Source organism: Puma concolor, chromosome A2 (assembly GCF_028749965.1).
Source record: "Puma concolor isolate L17-30 chromosome A2, mPumCon1.1.hap2, whole genome shotgun sequence".
Classification (NCBI taxonomy): domain Eukaryota; kingdom Metazoa; phylum Chordata; class Mammalia; order Carnivora; family Felidae; genus Puma; species Puma concolor.
The window spans coordinates 51,832,029-51,858,846 of NC_141668.1; the positions used below are offsets into that span (position 1 = coordinate 51,832,029).

Genomic DNA, 26,818 nt, shown 5'->3' on the forward strand with positions numbered 1-26,818 from the left:
CTCCAGCTGACCAGCAACAAGACTGTCTTTGGAGCACTGGACCTCCCCACCACCGATGGGGAACCACTGCACATCTGGATAATCACCCACTGAGATCCATGATCTTTCCTACTTACCTTCCTAGAGAGAATTATTAACTGTCCCCACTATTCTGAACAACAGGGATGACTTCTCAAACTTGTTCAGGCTAGAATTAGGTACACAGAGATGACAGAGATATGGATTGTCCCCCTACTGGGAAACATGGCAGCCACGGAGACTCATCTCAGAGACTCAAAATGTATCTTCACAACTCCATCACTGCCTTGAGAGTATGATGCCAAAACCAGAAAACTTCAGGAGAAAACTGCCTCCATTTTCCACCTTGGAATATTTCTTCTATAACATACAAAATGTCTGGAACCAAGATAGAATTCTATAGAGCAGGGGTGGCAAATCTTTTCTGTAAAGGGCCAGATAGTATATATTTGAGGTTTTTCATGTCAAACAGTCTCTGTTATAACTATTCAAGTCTAAAATTTGTAGTGAAAAAAGCACCCAGATGCTAAGTAATCCAACGCACACGGCTATGTTGAACAAAACTTTTATCTACAAAAACAGGCAGCAGTAGTTTGCAGACCCTACCTATGGAGAAATTAAGTATTGTGTTTTCAATTCTATACCTTACTGAAGCCCTCTCTTAGATAAACAGGAAAAAAACTTCACAATGTTAAGCTTGGTCTGTATACCCACGGGCAGTCTCCTCTCTGACAAGCAAACTACTGACCGAGAGTCTGTAGACCATATACGGTGCCGGAAAGAGAAGGGATTACGTACTTTTCCCCATGGTGAAATAAGCAACACAAGTATGGTTTACGTCATTCTCTAAAATGAAGATGGGGGTGGAGGGAGTGAGCTTTTAGTACCATAGTTTTGGGTTTTCTTTTTTTTTTTTTTTTAATTTTTTTTTTTTTCAACGTTTATTTATTTTTGGGACAGAGAGAGACAGAGCATGAACGGGGGAGGGGCAGAGAGAGGGAGACACAGAATCGGAAACAGGCTCCAGGCTCTGAGCCATCAGCCCAGAGCCCGACGCGGGGCTCGAACTCACGGACCGCGAGATCGTGACCTGGCTGAAGTCGGACACTTAACCGACTGCGCCACCCAGGCGCCCCTAGTTTTGGGTTTTCTTACCATCTCTTGTCAAAGGCTGATTAACCCAACAAACTTGTTAATCATGAACTAGGTCAGAATTTACATCAAAGCTACAAGGACATTCTAAACAGAACAAAACTGGTTTTATCAAAGATCTACACAGAGTCATTGACTCACTGTAACAATATACAATTTCGTAAACCAAATAGGTATGTTTTTCCATATTTCCCACCCAGAAGCCAAGAGAAATCTCATGTGCTCCTAGAAGAAAGTACAGGTAGATTTTTAATTAACCTCATGGTGGGCAGGGCTCTTCTAACAGTAATGGGACAAGGGTATATTTTTCATTAGGAAACAACTTTTATAGCTTTCTTTTTCTTTTCTATTTATTTATTTATTTATTTATTTATTTATTTATTTATTTATTTATTTTGCTATGTTAGAAGGAGTCGTCAACCCTCAAACAAAATACACTTGACCTCTTCTCCCTTCTGCAGGTGTGCTCAGGTTCCAAGAGCTGGGGCTTGAGCCTGGAGACAGGCCCACAAGCTGTGCATGGAGGAAGCAAACAAGTAACAAATATACCACCTCACCTTTCTGTTATGTCTCACCATTTCACCTTGAAACTGCTTTTTTTTTTTTTTTTAAAGAATGTGAGAGAGAGAGAGAGAAAGCAAGTGGGGGACAGGGGCAGAGAGACAGAGAGAATCTTAAGCAGGCTCCACACTCAGCACAGAACACAATGTGGGGCTTGATCTCATGATCTGGGATCATGACTTGAGCTGAAATCAAGAGTCAGACGCTCAACCAACTGAGCCTCCCAGGTGCCCCGACACTGCTTCTTCCAATGCATTTTCACCCAAGTCTTAGAGCCTTCACACCAACATATTACTTTTTAATGTTGAAGAGACTCCACTTCGGGACAAGAGGGCTTAGTGAAAGGTGTAAGTCACCCAGTTCCTTTCCTGTTACGATTCTGCCTTCAGAGAGGGCTTTTAGAAGAAAGTCAGACAAAAGCCTTGGTATTGAAGGGGTGTGAGCACTGGAGGAGAGGGCCCATGTGAGGAGTTGGCTGAACAGCCTGTGTCAGTCTCAGCGGTAGCTAAAAAGGTGGGAAGAGGGGGGTGGTTGCTTTCAGGGGCACCCAGGACCTGTGTTGATTCAGGGTTCTAAAAAGCTTATTTCCTTACCTTTCGAGAGAACCTCCTCCCACCTACACCCAGTCCTGTGCCTATGGCCTCTGTAGTGTGCACAGAGGAGGGAGACGTGTTCTGTCTACACCCGTGTCTCAGCAGCTCACCACCTAGCAGGGGAAAGGCTCACCAAGCCAGGGAATTTATGCTGTGGCCACTGTGCTGCCCTGTGAGATGCCCTGGGGTGCTGAAGGCCCCACAGAGTCCTCTAAGATACCCAAAGGAACTGGTACTAATTATTACTGTCAGTAAACATCCCTCCACCCTCATACACACATAAAAACAGGACAAAATTTTTAGAAAACAGTGACAGACGTGGCCACATGAAAATTTAAACCTGCTGTAGTGTACATTTCAAAAGGAATATGAAGACAAATGTTAATATTTGTAATACATAACAAAGGATTAATATTTCTTAACTTATGAAAAGCTCTTGTAAATCCATACCAAAGAGCATTTCTGTAGAAACATGGGGTAAAGGTTACCAATAATCAATTCATAAAACGAAAACAATAAAGGTCAAACTCAACAACAGAAAACAAACACCCTGATTAAAAACTGGGAAAAAGACTTGAGTAGACATTTCTCCAAAGATGATATACAAATGGCCAAAAAACATATGAAAAGACAGTCAGTGTCGCTAGTCATTAGGGAAATGGAAATCAACGCCGCAGTGAGTTATCACCCCGCGTCCATTAGGAAGGCTAGTAACAAAAAAAACCAGAAAACAAGTATTGGTGAGGCTATGGAGAAACTGGAACCTGCGTGCTGGCGGGAATGTAAAACGGCACTCCTGTAGAAACCAGTATGGAGGTTCCTCAAAAAATTAAAAATAGAACTACTCTAGAGTCCAGCAATTCTACTGCTGGATACATATCCGAAAGAACTGAAAGCAATATCTCAAAAAATTGCACACCCACCTTCTTAGAAGCTTGATTCCTACAGCCAAGAAGAGGAAGCCACCCAAATGTCCATCAACAAACGAATGAGTAAGATGTGGTGTATATGTAGAAGGGAACATTATTCACCTTTTAAAAGGAAGGAAATTGTGACACATGTTACCACATGGATGAGCCCTGAGGACACTATTCTAAATGAAGTGATCAGTCACATGCACAGAAACCAGGTACTTTGTGATTCCACTTACCTACATGAGGTAAGTAAGGTTTCTAAACTAGCCAAATTCACAGAAACAGAAGGTGGGATGGTGGCTGCCGGGGGCTGAGGAAGGGGAAAATGGAGAGTTCTTGTTTAATGGGTACAGAGTTTCAGTTGGGCCAGACGAAACAGACCCGGAGATGTTGTTACACAACAATGTGAATATACATAATACTACTGGACTGGACACTTAAATTGGACAAGATGGCCAATCTTACATGTTCTTACCACAATTAAAAAGTTTTAGGGGTGCCTGTGTGGCCCAGTCGCTTAAGCGTCTGACTCTTGATCTCAGCTCAGGTCATGATGTCGTGCTTCGTGGGATGGAGCCCTGCGCAGAAGCTGCTTGGGATTCTCTCTCCCTCTCTGTCTGCCCTTTCCTCACTCGTGCGTTCTCTCTCTCACACACAAAATAAATAAACGTTAAAAAAAAGTTTTAGGAAAAAGGTCAATGATTTATTTAAAATGTTTAACCTTGCTATAAACAGAAATGCAAATAAAAAATAAGGTACCATCTTTGTGTCTATTAAAGTAGAATTTTTTTTAATGATAATATCTACACTGGCAAAGATCATGAGAAATGGGACTGATCGCTGCTGGCAGGAATGTGAGCTGTTTCGACATTCCTGAAAGACAAGTGGGCCATATGTTTCAAAAGAATTTTTAAATTGCTCGTGTTCTTTGACTCAATCATTCCACATCTGGGAACTCAACCTAAAAGAATCAATCAGACGTGTGCAAAAAAAATTTTTTTTATATGAAAGAACGTTCACAATGCAGTGTTTTTAAAAAGTGTATCAAATAAAATGGAAACATAAATGTCCATCGGTAGATTAGACAGAATGAATTATGGCAGCGCTTCATAACACACCAACCAGCTTGTGCCACTACAAATTATATTATAGAAGAATATTAAACGTAAGGACTGTTCAAGAAGTTCTGAATAGGGAACGGGTTGACACCAGGCAGGGAAAGATAAGGGACCTCCACAGAGGCCGACTGCATCAGAGAGTGGGAGGCTAAGGAGGCAGCAGGGGCGGCAGAGTTTGGGGAAGAAGAGGAAGAGATAAACGTGTTCTGGACCTGCCCGCACTAGGGGCCGTGCGTGAAGTCTCACAAACTTTCTGATAGGGTCCCAATAAAAAGTCAGGGACAAAAATCCTCGGTGGCTACCCAGTTGGGACCCCTCTCACTCTTGAGAGCTTTGCACTTCCCCTCAATAAACTCTATGGCTTTGCTCGCTCTCTGTTGTTCACAAAGATTCCTTCTTCGACTCCGTGAGACAAGGCCAGTGTCTCTCCTACCCTTCTGTAACAGTATCGCCAAGTGAATTTTTTATGTATGTTTTTATTTCTTTACTTATTTATTTAAGAACCAGGGGCACCTGGGTGGCTCAGTCGGTTGAGCGTCTGACTTCAGCTGAGGTCAGCTCAGATCACGATCTCACAGTTTATGAGTTCGAGCCCTGTGACAGGCTCTGTGCTGACAGTTGAGAGCCTAGAGCTGCTTCGGATTCTGTGTCTCCCTCTCTCTCTGCCCCTCCTCTGCTCATGCTCTGTCTCTCTCTCTCTCTCTCTCTCTCTCTCAAAAACAAATAAAAAAATAATAATATTAATTAAAAATAATTAAATTAAAAAAAAATAATAATATTTAAGAACCAGAGCCTACATACAAGGAGTTAACAGTGGTCATTTCTGAGTGGTGGGATTCTAATGGCTTTTTACTCTGTTCTTTTCTGTATTTTTCAGGAAGTTTACAATGCATTTGTTACTTCTGAAGTCTGAAAACACTGCGAAATTTTTTTTTAAGTAAAACTTAATGTGCTCAATTACTTTTATGTTACCATTTCCAAGAAAACAGCTAAGTTAATTTCACTTTGTGTTTTACTTCCTCCTATGATGTTCAGCAATTTTTCTACATAAATCAAAAATTACTGACTTCTTACTTTCAGCTCATAAAGATATGCCATCAGTGAGGTTGTTTTAAATTCAAAGTTTAACTTAGTGCCAGTTTTCCACATACCTATTTCTCAGTACCACCTATGTCCTTCGCGATGCCTTGGGCAGGTCTGGGGATGAGGCCATACCCCCCCCCCAAACCTCCTCTAGGGGGGAAGCTCTGGGCCAAGGTCCTGCTGAAGGGACAGCTCTACAGGTAGCCCCGTTTTGTATCACCTGAGGGGACCCTTCCTAGACACAGGTGATGGCATCAATGGTTAAGTATCAGACTCCAGAGAAGCCAATCCAAGGTTAGTCAGGTGCCCAAGACACAGCCTGGCAAGCAAACAAGGGCTGGGCACCTGCTCCTGCCCACATTTGGCCCAGGAAACACTGAGAGATTTGGCAGCACTCTGGGACCCGAAGCTGGGAAATGATGAAAGAGAAACAGGAGGGATTACAACGTCGCAGCCAGAGTTCTGAGGGACCAGAGCTTGCACTGAAACAGAAGCCATGCTGAAGATAAAAGATCTCATGAGATATCAAAGAAACTGGTCACCAGAAAAGCTGAATTACGGCACTGGCTTCAGCTGCTGACATCCACACAGCTGCCTGGAGCCAGCATCCAGAGTGTCCAGTAGCTTAAGGGTCCAGCGTCTCCTGGGTACCCATGCACCCCTTTACTCAAGGTGGCCTGAGGGAGAGCCCAGCTTGGGCAATCCAAAAAGAAAAAGACAAACAAGCTGGCACCAAAACATGAAAAATGGACCAATGTGGGGCAGCTGTGCCCTTTCGAGGAGGACCAGCAGCGCGTGCAAAACCACCTGTAAAGCCAGCCCAACTTCTTCCTCAGTCTGACCTTAGAACTTAAAAAACACCAACCAAGGGGTGCCTGGGTGGCTCAGTCGGTTAAGCGTCCGACTTCAGCTCAGGTCATGATCTCATGGTCCGTGAGTTCAAGCCCCACGTTGGGCTCTGTGCTGACAGCTCAGAGCCTGGAGACTGCTTCGGATTCTGTGTCTCCCTCTTTCTCTGCCCCTCCCCTGCTCGTGCTCTCTCTCTGTCTCAAAAATAAATAAAAACATAAAAAAAAAAAAAAAAAAAAACCACCAACCAAAACGGAAACACAAGCAGAAAGCTGAAATTCAGTGAAAGCTGGAAACACAGATAAAACTACTGCTTAAGTTTGCCACCATTTATCACAAAAGAAAAAATCAAAGAGAATACGGCATTTCTTTTTTTTTTTTTTTAATTTTTTTTTTTTTTTAATTTTTTTTTTCAACGTTTATTTATTTTTTGGGACAGAGAGAGACAGAGCATGAACGGGGGAGGGGCAGAGAGAGAGGGAGACACAGAATCAGAAACAGGCCCCAGGCTCCGAGCCATCAGCCCAGAGCCCGACGCGGGGCTCGAACTCACGGACCGCGAGATCGTGACCTGGCTGAAGTCGGACGCTTAACCGACTGCGCCACCCAGGCGCCCCACGGCATTTCTTTTTAAGGTGTATTAGCAGTCTAAAAAAATACTGGTGCACGGTACAAAAAAACAATGAAACCACTGATTTGGTAATCTCCACAACATATGGGTTCCTTTTATGGTCATGAAATGATGGTGGGCCAAATATGGGGTCTAAAACCCAGGAAGAAGAAAAAAATACATCGAATTTTAACCTCAACTATTTTGGTGGCATTTAGGAAACGTGCTACCTTAGACTTAAGGTCTTACCTGGACACATAGCCATGTACACTGTGGGCCTGACTCTACCTCCCCTCATCTATACACTAAGGACAACACTGGGGAATAGCAACACATGACCAGAAGAAACAGAATTGAAGGAAAGAAGCCATAAAACGCAGATGTAGGAGAGAGACGGGGACACTAGAGCAGACAGGCAGGTAACACTAGACTTCCTAACTTGTGACATCCGCTCTCCCCAAAACAACCCTACCCTCCCAGATCAAACCCAAGAATGTTTTCCACATTTCCCAAATGGTCTCCTTCCTTTTTTTATGCTATTAAGGTTCTCTTAACTAGTGATGTGTCTGGGGTACTCCTTTTCCTCTTCTGGAAGAGCAGGTAAGTCTTGGGGTTGGGAGACGGGGTATTAGTAATCTAAACATTAGTGTGAATTTATCCAATCAGACAGCATTCCTATTAACCAAAAGCTATCTACAGCTACTCACTCCCCTCCCCCACCCCCATCACCATGCAGAGTTTTGACGAAGAGGGAAAAGAGGGGAAACCATTGGGACTTGGGGGTATGGAGTTCTTTGGAGGTTGATGCATCCCTCAGCACCCTGCCACAGAATCGTGAAAGACTGAGACCACAGCCCCCTGAGGAACAGCAGAAAACACCCTGCTCTTCTTTCCTACCAACAATTGGAAGGCATTTTTTTCAAAGTCACTTATTCTAGCCCCATCCCCTGATCAGGGGACTTTACAGAAGTACAACCACAACTTCCCATTAAAATACACCTTAAAAATGGCATCAAAAGAATAAAATATCTAGAATTAAATTTAACAAAAAAGTACAAAGCATATACTCTAAAAATTACCAGATATCATTTAAAGAAATTAAAGATCTAGGGGCGCCTGGGTGGCGCAGTCGGTTGAGCGTCCGACTTCAGCCAGGTCACGATCTCACGGTCTGTGAGTTCGAGCCCCGCATCGGGCTCTGGGCTGATGGCTCAGAGCCTGATGCCTGTTTCCGATTCTGTGTCTCCCTCTCTCTCTGCCCCTCCCCCATTCATGCTCTGTCTCTCTCTGTCGCAAAAATAAAATAAAACGTTGAAAAAAAAAATTAAAAAAAAAAAAAAAGAAATTAAAGATCTAAATAAGTGGGGAAAAAAACCTGTTTATGGACAGGAAGACTTAACATGGTTATTGTTAGGACAGCAACTCTGCTCAAACTGATCTGTAGATTCAATGCAATCTTCATCAGAATCACAGCTGACTTTGTGCAAATTACAAGCTGATCCTAAAACTCCTATCTAGTTGCAAGGGACCCAGTATAGGCAAAACAACCCTGAAAAAGAAGAACATAGTAGCAAGACTCTCACTTCCTGATTTCAAAACTTACTACAAAGCCACAGTATGTAAGAGAGTGGCACAAAGATAAACAGATAAACAGAATAGAATTAACAGTCCAGAAATAAATCCATACTTTTATGGTTACCTGATTTTCAACAGGGCTGCCAAAACAATTCAATGGGGGAAGAAAACCAGTCTTCAACAAATGGTGCCAGGACACGTGGATATCCACAAGCAAAATAAAGCTGGACCCATACTTCATACCAGCTAGAGAAATTACCTTGAAATGGATCAAAGACCTAAATGTAAGAGCAAAAACTATGAAACTCTTACAAGAAAATACAGAGGTAAATCTTCATGACGTGGGATTTAGCAAAGGATTCTTCGATATATACCAAAAGCATGAGTAACAACAACATCAAAAAAAAACAAAACCCAGATAAATTAGACTTCATGAAAATCAAAACTGTTATTCTTCAAAGGACACCATAAGAAAGTGAAAAGACAATAAACGAAATGGGAGAAAGTATTTACAAATCATGTATCTGATAAGAAACTTGACCTAGAATATATAGAGTTCATACAATTCAGTAATAAAAAAAAACCTTAAGAATCTAATATATAACTTGGTGACTATAATACACTGTATTGTATAATTGAAATTTTCTAAAAGAGTAGAACTCTCACCAAAAAAGGGGAGGGATATCAATAGGTAGAGTGATGGATGTGTTAAGTAACTTGATGGGGGAATCCTTTCACAATGTATACATACCATCAAATCACATCGAACACTCTAAGTAATTTACAATTTTGTCAATTATGCTTTGGTAAAGCGGGAAAAATAATAAAAATAAAATATATATGTTGTATTACATTACACATATAAATAGAATAATAAAAAGACCACTGACAACTTATAGAGATAACTGATAGCTGATAATTCACTTGATCTTAGCCAAAAGGCCGAGAAGCGATTGATAGCTGATAATTCAAAACCAGGCAAAGGATCCTCAACAGACATTCCTCCAAGGAAAACAGAGAAATGGCCAAAAGCATATGAAAAGATGCTCAATATCATTAGCCATCAGGGGGAGAGCACATCAAAACCACAATGAGGTATCACTGCACTCCACTAGGCTGGCTAGAATCACAAAGTCCAATTATAACAAATTTGGCTAAGGATATAGAGAAACTGGAACCCTTATACACTGCTGGTAGATTTGTAAAGTAGTACAGCCACCTCAGAAAACAATCTGGCAATTTTTCAAACCACCAAACACAGGCTCATCATTTGACCCAGCAAGTCTCCTAGGTGGATACCCAAAAGAAATGAAAATGTATGTCCACAGAGAAACTACTATATAAATATCAGCATTATTCATAATAGCCAAAAGGTGGAAATAACCCAAACGTCCAGCAATGGACAAATGGATAAACAAAATGTGGTATGTCCATCCAATGGAATGTTATTTGACAATAAAAAGGAATGAAGTATTGATACACCTGCAACTTGGATGAAGCTTGAAAACATCAGGTTAGAAAAGGTCCACAAGAGTCCACCTGTTATACAATTTCATTCATATGAAAGTGCCAAATAGGGAACTAAGGATAGAAAATAGATTACTGGTTGCTTAGGGCTCAGGTGGGGGGGTGTGGAGAGTGAAAGGGTGGAGTGTAGGGGTTCAGGGAAGTGACAGCTAAAGAGCAATGAAACGAGGTGATAAAAACATCCTAAAATAGTTGTAAATATCTGTAAATAAACTGAAACCAGTGAATAGTACACTCAGCTGGGTAAATTGTATAGTATGTGGATATTTCAAGAAAGCTATTTTTTAAGTGTTACCTAAAACTCTGAGTTTGACCCATTTTATTCATAGCCCCGGTGTCCCTCATCCTACAAAACACCATGTGTGCCAAACTGAAAGCCCTGTGGGCATCATGTACCCCTAGGGTTCTCTCACCCCAACTTGGCTCTGACCCCATCCTTGCTCTGCCATCCCGTCTTCCAATCCTTCCCCCCACTATGCCTCGGAACTTCATTCCTAGATCCAGCAAGTGCCCCACATTCACACCCACCTCAGCAGCACGATTCTGGCTGGACCCTGACCACTCTTCCCTTCCCTTGTGACCCTCCCAAGTCAGCACTCCCATTTCTAAGGACCAGGAGAAAACCAAATTCCCCAGGTCACTACAATCTCCAGACAATAACCTACCAACAAGTGCCTAGAACCTAGGAATGTGGCCAACTCCCTCCTCCTCACTTCCTGGAATGACTTCCTTCTCGCCAGTTTCCTGCTTCTCCTTTCTACATTTTTAGGAACCTTCCCTGTGCTTTCCCATTTTTTCCTGATCCCTCCAAGGAGGACCTCATTCATGGTAATGACCTAAAACCTCTTGGTCTTGCCTTAGCCTATTGATTCCTGTGACCTAACCTCTTACCAACAATGTGTTTACCATGTGACCACATCACATCCTAACCAGGAACTTCTCTTTGAAATGTAAAACTAAAAGTCTCCTCTGATTACCCTTCTTTCTCACTTCCTCATTCTCATCCAATTTGCTCCTCCATTTGAATGAAAACCACAAGAACTTTGATCCTACCCTTCCTATTCTCCCTCTGGGCCTCACTTCCTCGTATAGTCTCCCTCCAGTACCCCTCATTTCCGGTTCCATTGACACACTCTATATGTCAACCTCCAAACACGGATCAACTTAACCTCTGTCACCTCCATTTCACCTACCACTGAAGAAAAATGCCATCGTTTCTATGACTGCCTCCATCACCAGGTTATGAGTTCCAACTTCAGTGGGCTCCTCCAGGGTTCAGGAATCTTCCACTCATGCCAGCAGCTTCAGACCTTCACCCCTCACCTCCAGCCACCTACCTCCTCCCAGTTTGCTACCCCACCCCATCATCTGATAACTCTTACTTCCCATTTCATCAAAACAGTAAGACCATCAGGTTTACATTCTTCATCCTGGTTCTCTGCCCCCTTGAAATCTACCCACATACTCACCCACTTCCCTCAGTCTCAGAGAAAAAGGGTCACATTTCCCCCTGTCTTTGTGATCTTATTTCTCCTACCTCCTCCAAGACGTCGGTTCAAGTACCCCTCAGCCTTACTAACTCCAACTGCTTCCTTCTCCAACAAACGAGCTCAAGTTCCTCTTATCCCAGTGTAGATGGGCAACACTGGCTAATTCATTCAACCTATTAAGGACCAGGCACTGCTGCAGATGTCAGAGATAGGACAACGAGCAAGACACCAGGTCCCTCATTTCGCTTACATCATAGTGGGAAGGGACGGGAAGACGACATGTAAACAAATAGACAAGGTAATGAACAAGCTTAATGAAGAAAACAACAGGATGACGTAATCGAGCGTGATGCCGGGTACTTGGTGGGGACTACTTCACATTCGGGTGATTCGGAAAGGCTTCTCTGAGGAAGTGACGTCTGAACTGAAACCTGAAAGCCCAAGAGGGAGCCAGTGACAAGGCGGTCTTGGGAAACAGCACTCCATGGTGAGGCTCCCATGGGGGAATGGGCCTTCTTCTCCCCAGTTCTGCACCGATACCTCCCGGGCTGGCCTTGAAGTACACAAGGGACAGTATGTTCCTGGTGGGGACATGAAAAGGTTCCCTGGTGAGGCACCACACACGGCTTCTCAGCAGAAGCCACGTACTCACTGTCACCCTCCACTTTAATCAGGGCAGTTCCCAAACGGGCCACTGGCAGCCCTCTTTCCTTCCACTCTCTACTCATTCTGTTTTGGCTAACACTCCCTTATCACATGCGAAGGAGTCCAGAACCAGAACTGCCTTTGAGGACAGCCCGGCCACCTCCTAGTGGACATCTCCATCCAGACATCTGTAGGCACCTCTAACTTACTGTGTCTAATCCAAGCTGGCTGTCACATGTCACCTTTTCCCTGCACTTCTGTGGCCTAGCCTATTCTACCACCTCCTATGTTGCCCATTTTAATAATGAATCACATCAACATCCACACAGTGACTCAAATGGGAGTCCCAGAAACTGTCCTTGACTCCTTCCTTTCCCTTACTTTCCAAATCCAACTGGTAAGCAAGCCCTCTCTCTCTGAATACCTCCTACGTCCATTCCCTTCTCCTGGCCTCCAGGGTCGATGGACTAGCTCAGGATCTTGTCATTTCTCTACTGAACCCTAGCTGAAATACTGGAGATTCCCAGGGCCCAACACCCTTAGCAGATGCTCAGTAAATGATTTTTGAATAAACAAAAGAGAGGGAGCATGCATGAGTGAACAGAATGATTGAGTGATCAAATCAATGAATAAATAAAAGAATAAATGCATGCCGTGTACAAAGAAAGCTAAGAAATATAAAGTCTAAAGGAGGAGTTAAATAATGTCAAAGGAGTCAAAGGAGTTAAATAATGATCTACGGTGGCAGGGTTTAGATTCATACATAGCAGGGTTTCGATTCAAACTGAGGTCTGCAGGCCCCAAACCTGCATGGTTAATGGTCACAGGCTTACACGACAGGCTGGACCTCAAAAGGTAATAGTAATAGCCAACACACAGAGAGTGCTTCTGATAGAGTCACCATTCTAAGAACTTCGCATACACCCTCACAAAAATCCTGTGAGGCAGGTACGGATGTGATCCCCATATTAACAGTTAAGGAAACAGAGTCACCAAGAAGTTAACAATTTGTCAAAGGTCATAAAGCTACTGAGTGACAGAATTGGGATTTGAACCCAGACAGTCTGGCTCCAATGTCTGCGTTGGTCGTCCCTTTAACCTTTTGGCATACTGCCTTCATGATGGAGGGAAGATGGCACAGGGAGGTTCCAGGTGGAGGGAACGTACAATTACACGCAGCAAGGCAAGAAGGTGGGAGTCAAATCTGGCAACAGGAAGGGGGGGTTGCTGTGGCTGGGATCAAGGGGGAGTAGAAAGTAAGGTCCCAGAGAAAAGACGGTGTCAGACACAAAGCTTCCTGTTACCTGGTCCAGGGCCAATGGCCAGTCTTGTTTGATACGTAAAGTGCCTCCATACTTTCACAAGGTAGTGAACTGTCAGAGGAACGTGTTCACTCTGTTTTCTTAACCACGGTATTTAGTTCTCCTGAATATCAAGGTGGAAGAGCTAAAAGGCAAAGGAAGAGCTAAGTTGTTCAAGGTCCTACGGCTAACTAGATGGTACAACCGGCCCCAAGGTCCATGGAAATAATCATCGGCACCCTAACCTGCAAGCATTTATTTTTGACACAGTATTAGTTTGAAAAGATCACACATATTTTTAAAAATCTCTAATTTTGTTTCATAGTACTTCAAACGTGAGCCAATAAATTGCCATCTTCACACCTCACTACTGTGAAGTTATATACAAGCCAGTCAAATATAAATTTATATTAGAGGGGTGCCTGGGTAGCTCAGTCAGTTAAGCATCCAGCTTCGGCTCAGGTCATGATCTCACGGTTCATGAGTTCGAGCCCCGCAACAGGCTCTGTGCTGACAGCTCAGAGCCTGGAGCTTGGCTCAGATTCTGTGTTTTCCTCTCTGCCCCTCCCTCGTTCGTACTCTGTCTCTCTCTCTTTCTCTCTCTCTCTCTCAAAAATAAAAAAAAATAAAAAAATTTTTTTTAATTTTTTAACTAAAAAAAAAAAAAGACTCTCTCTTTCCTGGGGCGCCTGGGTGGCTCAGTTGGTTAAGTGTCCGACTTCGGCTCAGGTCATGATCTCGAAGTTCGTAAGTTCAAGCCTCACATTGGGCTCTGTGCTGGCAGCTTGGAGCCTGGAGCCTGCTTCGGATTCTGTATCTCCCTCTTTCTCTGCCCCTCCCCTGCTCACACTCTGTCTCTCTCTCAAAAATAAATAAAACATTTAAAAAAACTTAAAAGTAAAAGAGTCTCTCTCTCCTGGGGCGACAAGGTAGCTCAGTCGGTTAAGGGTCCGACTTTGGCTCAGGTCATGATCTCCCTGTTAGTGAGTTTGAACCCCACATCAGGCCATCTGCTGTCAGCACAGAATCTGCTTTGGATCCGGTCTCCCTCTCTCTGTGTCCTTCCCCTACTCATGCTTGCTCTCTCTCAAAAATAAATAAACATTAAGAAATATATAAGATTCTCTCCCTCTTTCTTTGCTCCTCCTCCCTGCTCACGTGTGCACGTGCGCACTCTCTAAAATAAAAATAAATAAAATATAAATTTATAGTAGGAAAACTTTAGTAGAAAAAACATTAAAAGGCAGACCTTAAAGCTAACCTTTCACCCTAAAACTGCTTCGGGAAAGAAAAGGGAAGCAGCCTTGCAAGCCATCTAAGCAAGCCCTTAGGTCCCTATGGACCTACAGATTCCTAATGTCGTCAGTCACTGGAAATGGTCACCTTGGAATCTGTAAGTGCTACTCTGGTTCCCTCCTTCATGAGGATCCAGGAGATCAAACAATGACCACAGCTTCAAGGCCTCCCAACTTGTGGGAGACCAACATGGTCATCCCTCATGGTCAAGGGGAGAGACATAAATACTAAGTGAAAGAACCCAAAGAAACGTTCTCTGACCTCTGAAAGTAAATATTCCGGAGGGCTCATCTGGCTCCAAGGGAAAGGGGCAGGACCAGATCACTCAGTGCCCTCTGCCTTGGGAATACCAAGCAGGGAGGGAATGGGAGATAAAGCAGAGGCAGGGTGACGTGAGCAATGCGTCTGACAGAAATAACCCCTGCCCCAAGCCCGTCAGAGCCCAACGTTAAAACTTGCTAAATAAACTACAAGTGCACCCTCTTTCTCTGCCCCTAACCCACTCGCATTTTGTCTCTGTCTCTCTCAAAAATAAACATTAAAGAAAAAATTTTAACTACAAGTATAAAATTAAAGTCACTTGTTGAGCCCCTTAACGTAAGTTGCTGCTGAACATAGAGAAGTAGAGGGCCAGGAAGTCACTAGGGTGCCCAGCAATCAGCTGGCCTCGCTCACTCGTTTTACGTGATTCACTTCCTGCCCCAGCATAACCTTGACAGCAAGCTGTCAATGCTGGATCCGTGACCTCGAGGGTGTGTTGTACATCCGGAAAGGAGCCTTGGCCCAGGGAGTCTGGCTAGGCAAGGGCTCACAAAACTGACCAAAGCAGAACTATTGACTTTCAAAAAACTGACCAAATCAAACAAAGCCAAAGGGAGTGTTTTCCAAACAACACTGATCTTGTGGTCTTGTGAAGTCCAAAGATTAACAAAATACTAAGAAGGCAAACAAACGCAGGTGGCTGGGGAGTGGGAAAGAAAACTCAGACTGGCTTTGTTCTAGAAGCAGACTTGACAGATTCAGGTTCTTTGTGAATATATCTGGATTGAAGCAAAAGCCCAGATTTAACACTGGTTAAATCGTTACCTTCACAAATTTGAAAAGCGTAAGCTAGCTGGGAGAATCATCATGCCCATTAACTAGCCCTGTCACGTGGTTCTGGGCTGGGCACTGCTCTGCATGCTTCAGGGGCACATAAGACAGGACTCCATGCAACTCAGGCCAGGATTTACACCTTGACCCTGACCAGAATACAGGGTTACTGACTTCAAAGTCTAGAGCTCACACACCCTCCAACCCAGCATCCCTACTTCTAAGAAGGGATTTCTGAGAAAAACTGGCACCAGTTGCAAAGTCCCATCTGTGAGGCTGTAGCCATGTTTATTAACTGGAGAAACGGAGACAGCGTGAATGCCCGTTAGTAAAGGACAGATTGAATAAAGTAAGGCGCATTCATGGCATACCTTGCAGTTGTTCCAAAAGAGGGGATGGGATCTGTAAGTGCTGAGATAGGGGATTATCCATGATGCACAAAGTGGGAACAACAAACTGCAGAATGATATGTAGTGTGATTCCATTGTTCAAGCGTGTACATTGTCAAAAAGAAAACCATAGGCCCAAAACGGAGTCACTTACACAAGGCCACGCCACCAGCCGGGGGTGGGGGGGGGGGCTTAATGACTAACCTAAATGCAGTTTAAACCTCCCCCAGAAAGTAGTCTTAACCGGTCAGTCAGGAATTTTCTGGTCAGCACTAATGAGATAATCTGTTACAGGGGCCTCTTGGTCCTACTCCATTCTCCCCACAGAAAGAAGGTAAAATAATCTGCAGGTAATACCCCCACTCTTCCCAAGGGACAATGGCTTTGCCTGAAGCAATTTTTTCTTTTCTTTTGCTAACAACTTCCCTGCCCTACCCTCCTTCCTATAGAAACCTTCCATTTTGTACAGTTCCTTGGAGCATCTCTCTACCTGCTAAATGAGATGCTGACCCGTTGAATTTAATTTTTTAACAACATACATGTGTAAACACTTAAATGCCCAGTGATGCATTGAAAAAGATCCCACAGGATATGTGCCAAAGTGAACGCAATGGAGGTGTATGGGGGGGTGGGGGTGGGGAGGGAGGCACTTTTTTTTTTTTTTTTTTTTAGTTTATACACTCCTGGATTGTTAAGAACTCTCATTGTTAAAAATGAGATTTTGTGATTTGAAAGTATTTATGTAAATATATATAAATATATAAAATAAACCGGAGCCCCTGGGCATCTCTATTCCTCTTTTGCTGAATCAGAAGATCCCAATTACTAGGAAAGGAAACACGGCCTGGAGAAGTGAACACACCACTTTCTCCAGAAGTGTGTAAGATATTTCTCCCTCCTTTAGCTGACACATCAGACCAGATTTGTATTCAGTTCCGATCCATCAGAAATGATGAGGGAGCCTGAGGCAGGCTGAGGGGCAAAGCGCAAGCTAGGACCCCCACCCCCACCCCGCCCCCGCCCAGGTGGGACATGTATGATATTCCTTGGACACTCCAGGCTACCCCAAACCTGGAAAGGACAACAAAACAAATGGTTAAACTGGTAAGAGTCTCCACCAGTTTGCCAGAAAAAGGCAATCCCATCATAGCCTAAAGTCCAGGAACTCCCTACTGTCTTAATGTTCATGCTTTACTGGAGGGAAAAACAACCTTAGCTTGACAATAAATAGCTAGGCTTCCAGTAAGTCTTTTGCATGTAGAAGTCTCTTTGGGAAACTCCCTCTCAGACTTTATCTCCCCCAACTCCATTAAACAGTCACCACCACCCCCCCCCCCCACACACACACACACACATAACCCCAGTGCAACTCTTCCTGCCAACAGGTCCTGTCCCCATGCTTTACTAAAATCACCTTTCTGCACCAACAACGTCTTCAAGAATTCTTTCTTGGCAGTCGGCTTCGGACCCCATGAACCCCCCATCACCCCAAAACTTCATCAAAAAATAATTATTATTTTTTTAATTAAGAGAGAGAAAGAGAGTGAGCAGGAAAGGGGCAGAAAGAAAGGGAGAGAGAGAATCTTAAGCAGACTCCATGCTGACTGAGCCCCGACATGGGATTCGATCCCACGACCCTGGGATCATGACCTGAGCCAAAATCAAGAGTCGTACAACTCAACTGACTGAGCCACCCAGGGGCCCCAACAGTTAATTTTTGAAGCAAGATTTGCATTAGCAGAAACACAAAACAGGAACTGTAGAGCAAATCCACATGGTTTGAAAGCCAGCCTGGCCCGGCCCGAACAGGCTCCATCTAAGTCTGTGGCCAGTATCAGGCACTGAAAGCCAACAGCTTAACTGGCCAAAGTCTCAGGGGTATGTCTTTCCAACTCCACCCACCTGGTCTACACCCATTTCTGAATATATCATTTATCTCTAATTCATCCTTCCCTTGCTTCCAAATGGATGGGAAGCAGTTCCCAAATAGTTAAGGCAGTAAAGCCATTAACATAGGAATTGTGATACAGATATGGTAAGAATGAGGAAAAAGTAAAAAGGTCATTTTAAGTATAAACTCCTAATATTTATTTAATTTTGGGTTGAAGCATATTTAATTTTGGGTTGATATACACTAGGGCTCCTTAAGATCTGTACTGTAAAACCAAGGAATATAACAATCAGGAAAATAATCCAGAAGGACAGCACTACATTCTCCACTTCTACTGACTCAGTAAATAAATCTGAATTCAACAAGCTTCCCCATGCTCTTCACAGGACACGGGCCTTTTTCTAAGCCTTTGTCTTAATTCTCATATAAGTCTAATCGATCTTCTGGCACCTACCTAGCTTGCTGACACAGCAGCTTAACAATCCTCGATAACCAGCTCAAAAGGCAGCATGGAAGTGTTTAGTGCTCATACTTGGACCCATTCACACCTGGATTCAAATCCCAACCATTCCACTCATGGCTGTGTGACCTTGGCTGAGTGACTTAACTTCTCTGGTCCTCCATTTTCTTATAGGGGCAAAGAAAGGATTCTTAATAGTGCCGGTTTCGTAGGATGAGAATTAAATCACATAATGACTTACTGCGTTTACCAAGTATGCAATAACAGTTAAGTGTGACCAATGGCTGAATTCTTGGCACCCTTTTCTTCAAAATCTAAGAACAATGGAAGATGCAAAAAATTGTATGTTTTCAATAAAAAGCTCAATTGGATGGCTGCATATGCATGTATATGTCCCGGAGCAGAGAGAGAAAAGCAAAACTTGCCATTCACAAAGGATGCACAAGACCACTGCATCTTTAGCTATAAAAAATATCCATGTAAAACTATAAACACTGCAGCAAAAATCAACGGCCAAACAGAATATGGTACTGGTACAGAAAACACGCATTAGCCTAGCTATTCGTGATTGACTGTCACGAGAAATAGAAATGGAGATGTGATCTAACACTACTGTGTCTTAAAATCCTAGTCTATTACAAATGCTTCCCAGGCAGCCCCATTATGAATGTGATTTCACACCAACAGCTCTGTATGAGCCGAATTTCCCACATCTTAGGTGCCAAGGGCAGTTGGCCTGGTTGAAGACCAGCAATAAATCTCCCTTTAGGCTTCCATTTTCCAAGTTAAGTATCCTCAGGTATTCAGTGGCTCTTGATAACCAGGATTAAAAAAAGATGTAAACAGGTACCTTTTCAGAGTCTCCAAATGAGCAGAAAACACAGACAGTAATAAAAATAGCTACCATTTCTGAGCGTCAACTATGTGCTGGCTGGCATTGTGCTGAGTATATTATGTGCACTGCCCTGTTTAATTCCTAAAATCACCCATTTTATAGATGAAGAGGTCAAGGCTTAGAGAGGTGAAGCAGCTTGCTCAAGGTCACCAACTTGTCCAGGGGCAACACTGGAATTCAAACCTACCTGCCTAGTTAATCACTACTCACTTTTCAGATCTCGGTTCCACTCGCACCAACTCCCTCCAGCAAAGTCAAATCCCCTACTTCCCTTGCACCATTGTCTTCCTCTGAAATTCTGATCACAGTGATATTTTTACCCTTATTTGTGTCAATACTGAATTAATGTCTGTCTCCCCACCAAAGTGTAAGCTCAGGGATAGCACAGCTCCTCGCTGTGCTTGTTGACTTAGGGTCCCTGACCTCCTACCCCAGTACCATGCACATAATGGGTTTTCTACAGACTTTTACACTGATTGTGCAAAAAAGTGGGGAAAAACAGTATTTAGAAATCAGCCAGCCGCTTGGGCACTGCACCAAGCACAGGCAGTTCAGTGTTCGTCCGTGTGTGGGCACCACAATGCCACCTGCCCATTCTGAGGGACGAGGTAACTGGAAGAACTGGAATAAGCAGAACTGGAGGATCTCAAGCACAAAACCTCCCAGGGGTGAGACATGGTTTTATCTTCCCATCTGAAAGAGGGCAGTACAAGAGATGGACTCTTCATCGACCCAATTAAGATATTATTAATAATAAATCAGGGTGGCTCAGTCGGTTAAGCGTCCGACTTCAGCTCAGGTTGTGACCTCACGGTCCACGGGTTCAAACCCCATGTCGGGCTCTGTGCTGACAGCTCGGAGCCTGGAGCCTGCTTCGGTTTCTGTGTCTCCCTCTCTCTGTCCCACCCCTGCTTGCTCTCTCTCTCTCTCTCTCTCAAAAATAAAAACATTTAAAATAATAATAATAATAAATCATGCTTCTGATTCATTGTGGTCAACTCTTTCCACTGCATATGGCTTAATTCTGTTTTGACACTTCTTTAATTAAATTCTTAAAGATTTTGCTTTTAAGTAATCTCTGTACTCAGTGTGGGGCTCAAACTCACAACCTTGAGATCAAGAGTCTCATGCTCCAGCCAGGTGTCCCCTCTGTTTTCTTGCCCCACCCCCCATTCTAATCTGCATTCTATTCCCTTCCTTGAATATCTTTTTTCTCAAATACTTGAAGCAGAATCACATCCCATTCACAGGCTAGTTTCTTAACACTCAGCTACGAAACCAAAAGCAACTGGAAATAAAGGAAACTATATACAAAACAAAAAGCAGTTATTGAATCTCAGCATTTCTTTGTAAGGCACTGTCACAAGGAAAATCCCAATGGTTTGAGAGTAAAATTTTTTTGTCTTTTTTTAAGTAGGCTCCACGCCCAACACGGGGCTCAAACTCACGACCCCAAGATCAAGAGTCGCGTGCTTTACCGACTGAGCCAGCCAGGCACCCTTGAGCAAAATCTTTTAAGCAAATCATATAGCACCATCCCATATTATACTCCATTCATAATATTAAAATGTTAAATGGTAGAAGCATTAAGTCCTTCACGAGACTCGAAAACACATCCAGAGCAAGCTATTTTAGTCCAATAAGATAAAAAAGGAGTAACTTTTTTAAAGAGAAAATTACATTTGCTACCTGTCAAAAAATCAGGTTTTTTAAGGGCTCAGGATCTGATTATCAGTCTGATGATAGTTCTAACTTTGTAATGTTTTTTAGTTTTATATCACAGGTGAACGCTGAGCTTTAAGAGTATGGAAGAGGTGGAGACAATCCGGAGAGGGGGTTTTGTTACATAAATGCTCAGGAAAAAGGGGGAAAAGGTTAACTTAGTCCCACTGGTTTAGCAGAGCCCCAAATTCATGAAAGGTCTACATGATCTAACCCTTTTTTAACATGCAATCTTACCCTGTGATCCAGCAACTACATTACTAGGTATTTACCCAACGGATACAAAAATACACCCTGATGCTTATAGCAGCATTATCAACAATTGCCAAACTACAGAGAGAGCTCAAATGTCCACTGACTGATGAATGGATACAGAAGATGTGGTACATACATACTACGGAATATTACTCATCCATCAAAAGGAATGAAATCTTGCCATTTGCAATGACGTGGATGAAGCTAGAATGTATTATGCTAAGCGAAATAAGTCAATCAGAGAAAGACAAACGTCATATGATTTCATTCATATGTGGAATTTAAGAAACAAAACAGATGAACACGTGGGTCAGGAAAAAAAAGAGAGAGAGAAACAAATCACAAAAGATTCTTAATGACAGAGAACAAACTGAGGGTTGATGGAGGGAGGGAGGTGAGAGATGGGCTAGATGGCTGATGGGCATTAAGGAGGGCACTTGTTGGGATGAGCACTGAGTGTTGTTCGTAAGGGATGAATCACCAAAGTCTACTCCTGAAGCCAATATTGCACTGTATGCTGACTAAAATGTAAATAAATGTAAAAGAAAAAAACACGCAATCTTTACAGGTATAGAATTCCCCCGAATATTCTTTTCAGAGAGTCACAGGTACAGCAGGTTCTCCGGGCCTGGCAGAACAACCAACCGTGAAGAGCCCAGTTATGCAATGTCTTAGTCAAGGAAAAGTGCTGCCTGTGAGGGAAACAATAGCCCTGAGGAGACAAAACACCAGTGTACAAGTTCTAACACCATCCAGTATCTACTAGAAGGACCAATTCTAGAGAGCTGCTGTGTGATATGTACTTATCGTTAACAATACTGCGTGTCAGTGGCACCTGGGTGGCTCAGTTGGTTGAGTGGCCGACTTCAGCTCGGGTCATGATCTCACGGTCCGTGAGTTCGAGTCCCACGTTGGGCTCTGTGCTGGCAGCTCGGAGCCTGGAGCCTGCTTTGGATTCTGTGTCTCCCTCTCTCTCTCTGCCCCTCCCCTGCTTGTGCTCTCTCTCTGTCTCTCAAAAATAAATAAATGTTAAAAAAAATTTTTTTTTTAAAACAATACTGTGTAGCATACTTAAAAATCTGTTAAGAGGGTAGATCTCATATTAAATGTTCTTACTACAATAAAAAAAAATGATCAGGTATCTGCTAAGTGGTTTTCTAGTTAGCCACACATGAAGGCTGAGAGAGAGAAACTGCAGGGTCCCCAAAATGCCCCATGCATGGAGGTTCTTCGCGCCTCTTCTGTGCATGTGCACATGCACACACACACACACACACAACTAGCTTCTTCCTCCTTTTGCCAGTTAACTTCTACATCTTGATTCCTATGGGTGCTTCACGTATCTTTTTAATATAAATACTAGGCCCTTTCCCAAGATGCAGCACGGTGTATAAAAGAAGAAACAGAGGGGCGCCTGGGTGGCTCAGTCGGTTAAGTGTCTGCCTTCTGCTCAGGTCATGATCTCACGGTTCATGGGTTCGAGCCCCGCGTTGGGCTCTGTGCTGACAGCTCGGAGCCTGGAGCCTGCTTCGGATTCTGTGTCTCCCTCCCTCTCTGCCCCTCCCCTGCTCGCTCGCTTGTGTGTGTGTGTGTGTGTGTGTGTGTGTGTGTGTGTGTGCGCGCGCGCACGCGCACTCGCTCACTCTCTCTCTCTGTCAAAAATAAATAAACATTAAAAAAAATTAAAAAAAAAAAAAAAAGAGGTTCTGTTCCCAAGTGTGCTACTACCTGGGAGTAGACTCAGTCCAAGCCAGTTTCCTCAGCAGAGGAAGGGATGAAAAACTACAATCTTGATCTCAAGGGCCCAGCACAAGCCCTAACATGACAGTTTTAAGAACTATGTGTAGCCTCTGCTCTGAATGAAGTAACCTACAGCCAGACTCACGCACGACCATTGGCATCTGGAGCTTCCTCAGAATCTAATTTTAAGCAACTCAAACTTCTTTTTTTTTTTTTTTTCAACGTTTTTTATTTATTTTTGGGACAGAGAGAGACAGAGCATGAACGGGGGAGGGGCAGAGAGAGAGGGAGACACAGAATCGGAAACAGGCTCCAGGCTCTGAGCCATCAGCCCAGAGCCCGACGCGGGGCTCGAACTCACGGACCGTGAGATCGTGACCTGGCTGAAGTCGGACGCTTAACCGACTGCGCCACCCAGGCGCCCCCAAACTTCTTTATTACAACAGTCCTAAATCTCCAGTGACCCCTCCTGGCAACTATCATGAAGTCAACAGTGACCAAAGCTTCTGTCATTTGCTGCAGAAGCCAAGATCCTCTTTCCTTTCCTGTACACAGGACTGGGAAGCAGCCCTGCGTCCAGGGGGCACACCTGTGCACTCACCTACCAGGCAGTGAGAAGGCGGTGAAGTTGGCAAGGCCAGGCGCCCATACAAACACTGCCCAGATGCCAGCTGAAAGCCCCGGCAGAGGAAAGAGAACCTCCACGGCATGATTAAGGGAAAGGAAGAGCAAAGCACTCTCAGACGTTTCCCAACCCATCACGCTATCATCACCCAGAAACCCAGGAGACCTTGAGCCCAAACTGCCGAGTTACTAGAAGGCCTCCACCTTGGTAAACTGAAGGCTGCCATTTACAATCACAGCTTGGCCAGGGTGCCTGGGGGGCTCAGTCGGTTGAGTAACTAACTTCAGCTCAGGTCATGATCTCATGGTTCGTAGGTTCAAGCCCCATGTCGGGCTCTGTCCTGAACGCTTGCTTGGAGCCTGGAGCCTGCTTCAGATTCTGTGCCTCCTTCTCTCTCTGCTCCTCCCCCGCTTGTGCTCTGTCGCCGTCTCTCAAAAATAAACAAATGTAAAAAAATAAAAAATGAAAAAAAAACAAACAAAAAACCAATCACAGCTTGGCCCCGTCACGGACATTACCATGTACCCATAAGCTGTGAATACATATGTTTTTGTCTCTTGTTTGTGATCTGTCCCCCCAAGAGTAGGGCAGGCATCGCATCTGTTCTATCACTAATGTATACCTGCTGCTTGGCACAGTATCAGCCACGATGTCGGTACTCGATGACTATAGAACGGATGAGTGAATGAACAAATGGATGAATGATATCCTAGTCACAACAGTCCTCTGAGGCGGGGCAAGTATTACGGTCTCTGTTTGTCAGATAAGAAGAGACACCTAATGGAGGTGATGACTTATCCAAGGACAGGCAGGCCTGGGCATTTCCTCACACGATCATAATAAATCCACTCATTAGCCCCTACCTGTCCCTTTGCACAAGTTCACTCACTTATCAGATAACGTAGTAGAGAAGAGGCCTTGGAAGACTGACACTCCAGCTTGTAAATTCTTAGGAGACAAAAGCAGGAGTGAGAGGAGGGGCAGAAGGATGAGATAAGCCAAGAGCACAGAGTTGGGGGGGTGAGGGGGGATGGGGAGGAAGGCCAGGTGGGAATCCCGTATTTCAGGGACAGCTCCCTGAGAGGCCCTGGGCATCCCCGAGTCAGCAAGAGGAATCTGAGCAGCTATGAGGAAAGAGGGATTTCCAAAAGGCAGAGGTTGAACACACAGGACACAAGGACTAGGCAGTCGGGTCTGGAAAAGCCAGATTCCCATTTCTGCTTACAATCCTGCAGCTCAGGATCATTCTCTCCAAGAACTCTGAAGGTTCTGGTGGCTCATCTGTGCAAGAACCAGCCCTACATGTTGAGAAGACACAGACCCCAAATGGCCAGAAGAGAGCTGGCTTCTCAAAGGCAACAGGGATAGGCCCACACTCACCACCGGGCCCAGCCATCAGCCTGTGGGGACTTGCTAAAGCCACACAGCTCAGGTCTCTGCTCCTTTGTCTGTGGGGACACAGAAGAGGCTGGAAACTGGCTTTGAAGAAGCAGGTGACTCTGAGCATCTACACACATGACAGCCAGCTACAGATCCCACAGTGTTCTCTAGAGACACGGAATCCTGGTGATCCAGTACTGACAAGACACCAGGTGGTGGCCCCGAATCCAAATCCTGCAGGGTGGCCCTGGTAGCAGAGAGGAGAATGAAGAGTGACCATCTTAGAGGTCACTCTTAGACCTCTTAGACCATCTTAGAGGTCAGGCTGCTCAGAGTGAAGGGATGGAGTAGAGGTGAGTGGGAAGAAGACTCTGGAGTCAGGGCTCAAAACCACACCTGCCTCCCCTCTTAGAAAAACCTGATCAGCACCCTCGCTGAACTCATTGTCATCCTACCTGCTGAAACCTCTAGGGCACTAAGTGGATGTCCTTCCATCCAACTTCCAAGGCCACCATCATCTGGCTCCATGGTCAGAAACAGTCTTAGTTTCTGCTCCTTCTTCCCACCGGCGATCCCACCATTCAACTGAGAGCCTTCCTCTCTCCAGCAGTGGGCTCGGTGTCCCCAGATGCTCCATCACGTCTCTCTGCCTATCTCTGCCCTACCCATCCGTTAGGGCAAAATATCAAAAGCGTACACCTCCACAGCCCTTAGAATGGCCAGAAACTACTCCGAGCACTCGACACACGTTAACTTATTGACTTTGCACAACAGCCTTTCGAAGAGGCATTATTAAGTATCCCCACTTTACAGATGAGAAAACTGAGGCACAGAGAGATTGACTTTCTCCAGGCCCCATAAATAAGAAGAGGCAGAGCCAATATTCAAACCCACAATCCGCACCAGAGTCCCTCCTCCCAATCAGCAAGCCACACTGCCTCTCACGGCACAACTCACCTGCACCTCTTCCCCGAGCCTTCCCTGGCTCCTTCGTGGACAGCTCCTTGCAAATCTTCATGCCACTTTCCATGTTTGCTTGGCATGGTAAGTGACTAGATTCTTGTCTTCTCTTCCCTCCTAAACTCGAAAGCCCGTGAGAGCAAAGCTTCGGGGCTATTTCTACATCATCTTTGCACGCATTTCCTATAGTTGCTATAACAAACTGCCATCAATTTCGTGGCTTAAAACAACACAAACTTATTATTGTACAGCTCTATAGATCGGAAATCCAACACTGATCTCTCTTGGCTAAAATCAAGGCATCTACAGGGCTGGAGGCTTTAAGGGAGAGACTGCTCCCTTGCCTTTTCCAGCTTCTAGAGGCCGCCAGCATTCCTGGGCTCCTGTCCCTCTTCTCCATCTTCAAAGCCAGCAACATACCATCTCTCTGACCCTTCTTCTGGGGGCGCATCTCCCCCTGACCACGGCCAAGAAAGTTCCCTGCCTGTAGGGATCCATGTGATTCGACTGGGCCTACGTAGAAAACCCAGGATAATCTCATCTCCAGGGCCTTAATTTAATCACATCCACCCTTGAATACAAGGAAACATTCACAGCTTGTGGGGATGAGAACATGGACCTTTTGGGGGGCCATTATTCTACCACAAGCTTTGTATATACACTTTGAACACAGTGTT

General features: G+C 44.3%; 1 non-coding gene and 1 pseudogene across 1 annotated transcript in view; both read right to left on the bottom strand.

Moving 5' to 3' along the window:
• LOC112866970 (uncharacterized) overlaps positions 1-26,818 on the bottom strand; it is a 50,790-nt gene that overhangs the window by 10,018 nt on the left and 13,954 nt on the right. The window lies entirely within an intron of this gene.
• Positions 9,312-9,427, bottom strand: LOC147583190 (U2 spliceosomal RNA; annotated as a pseudogene).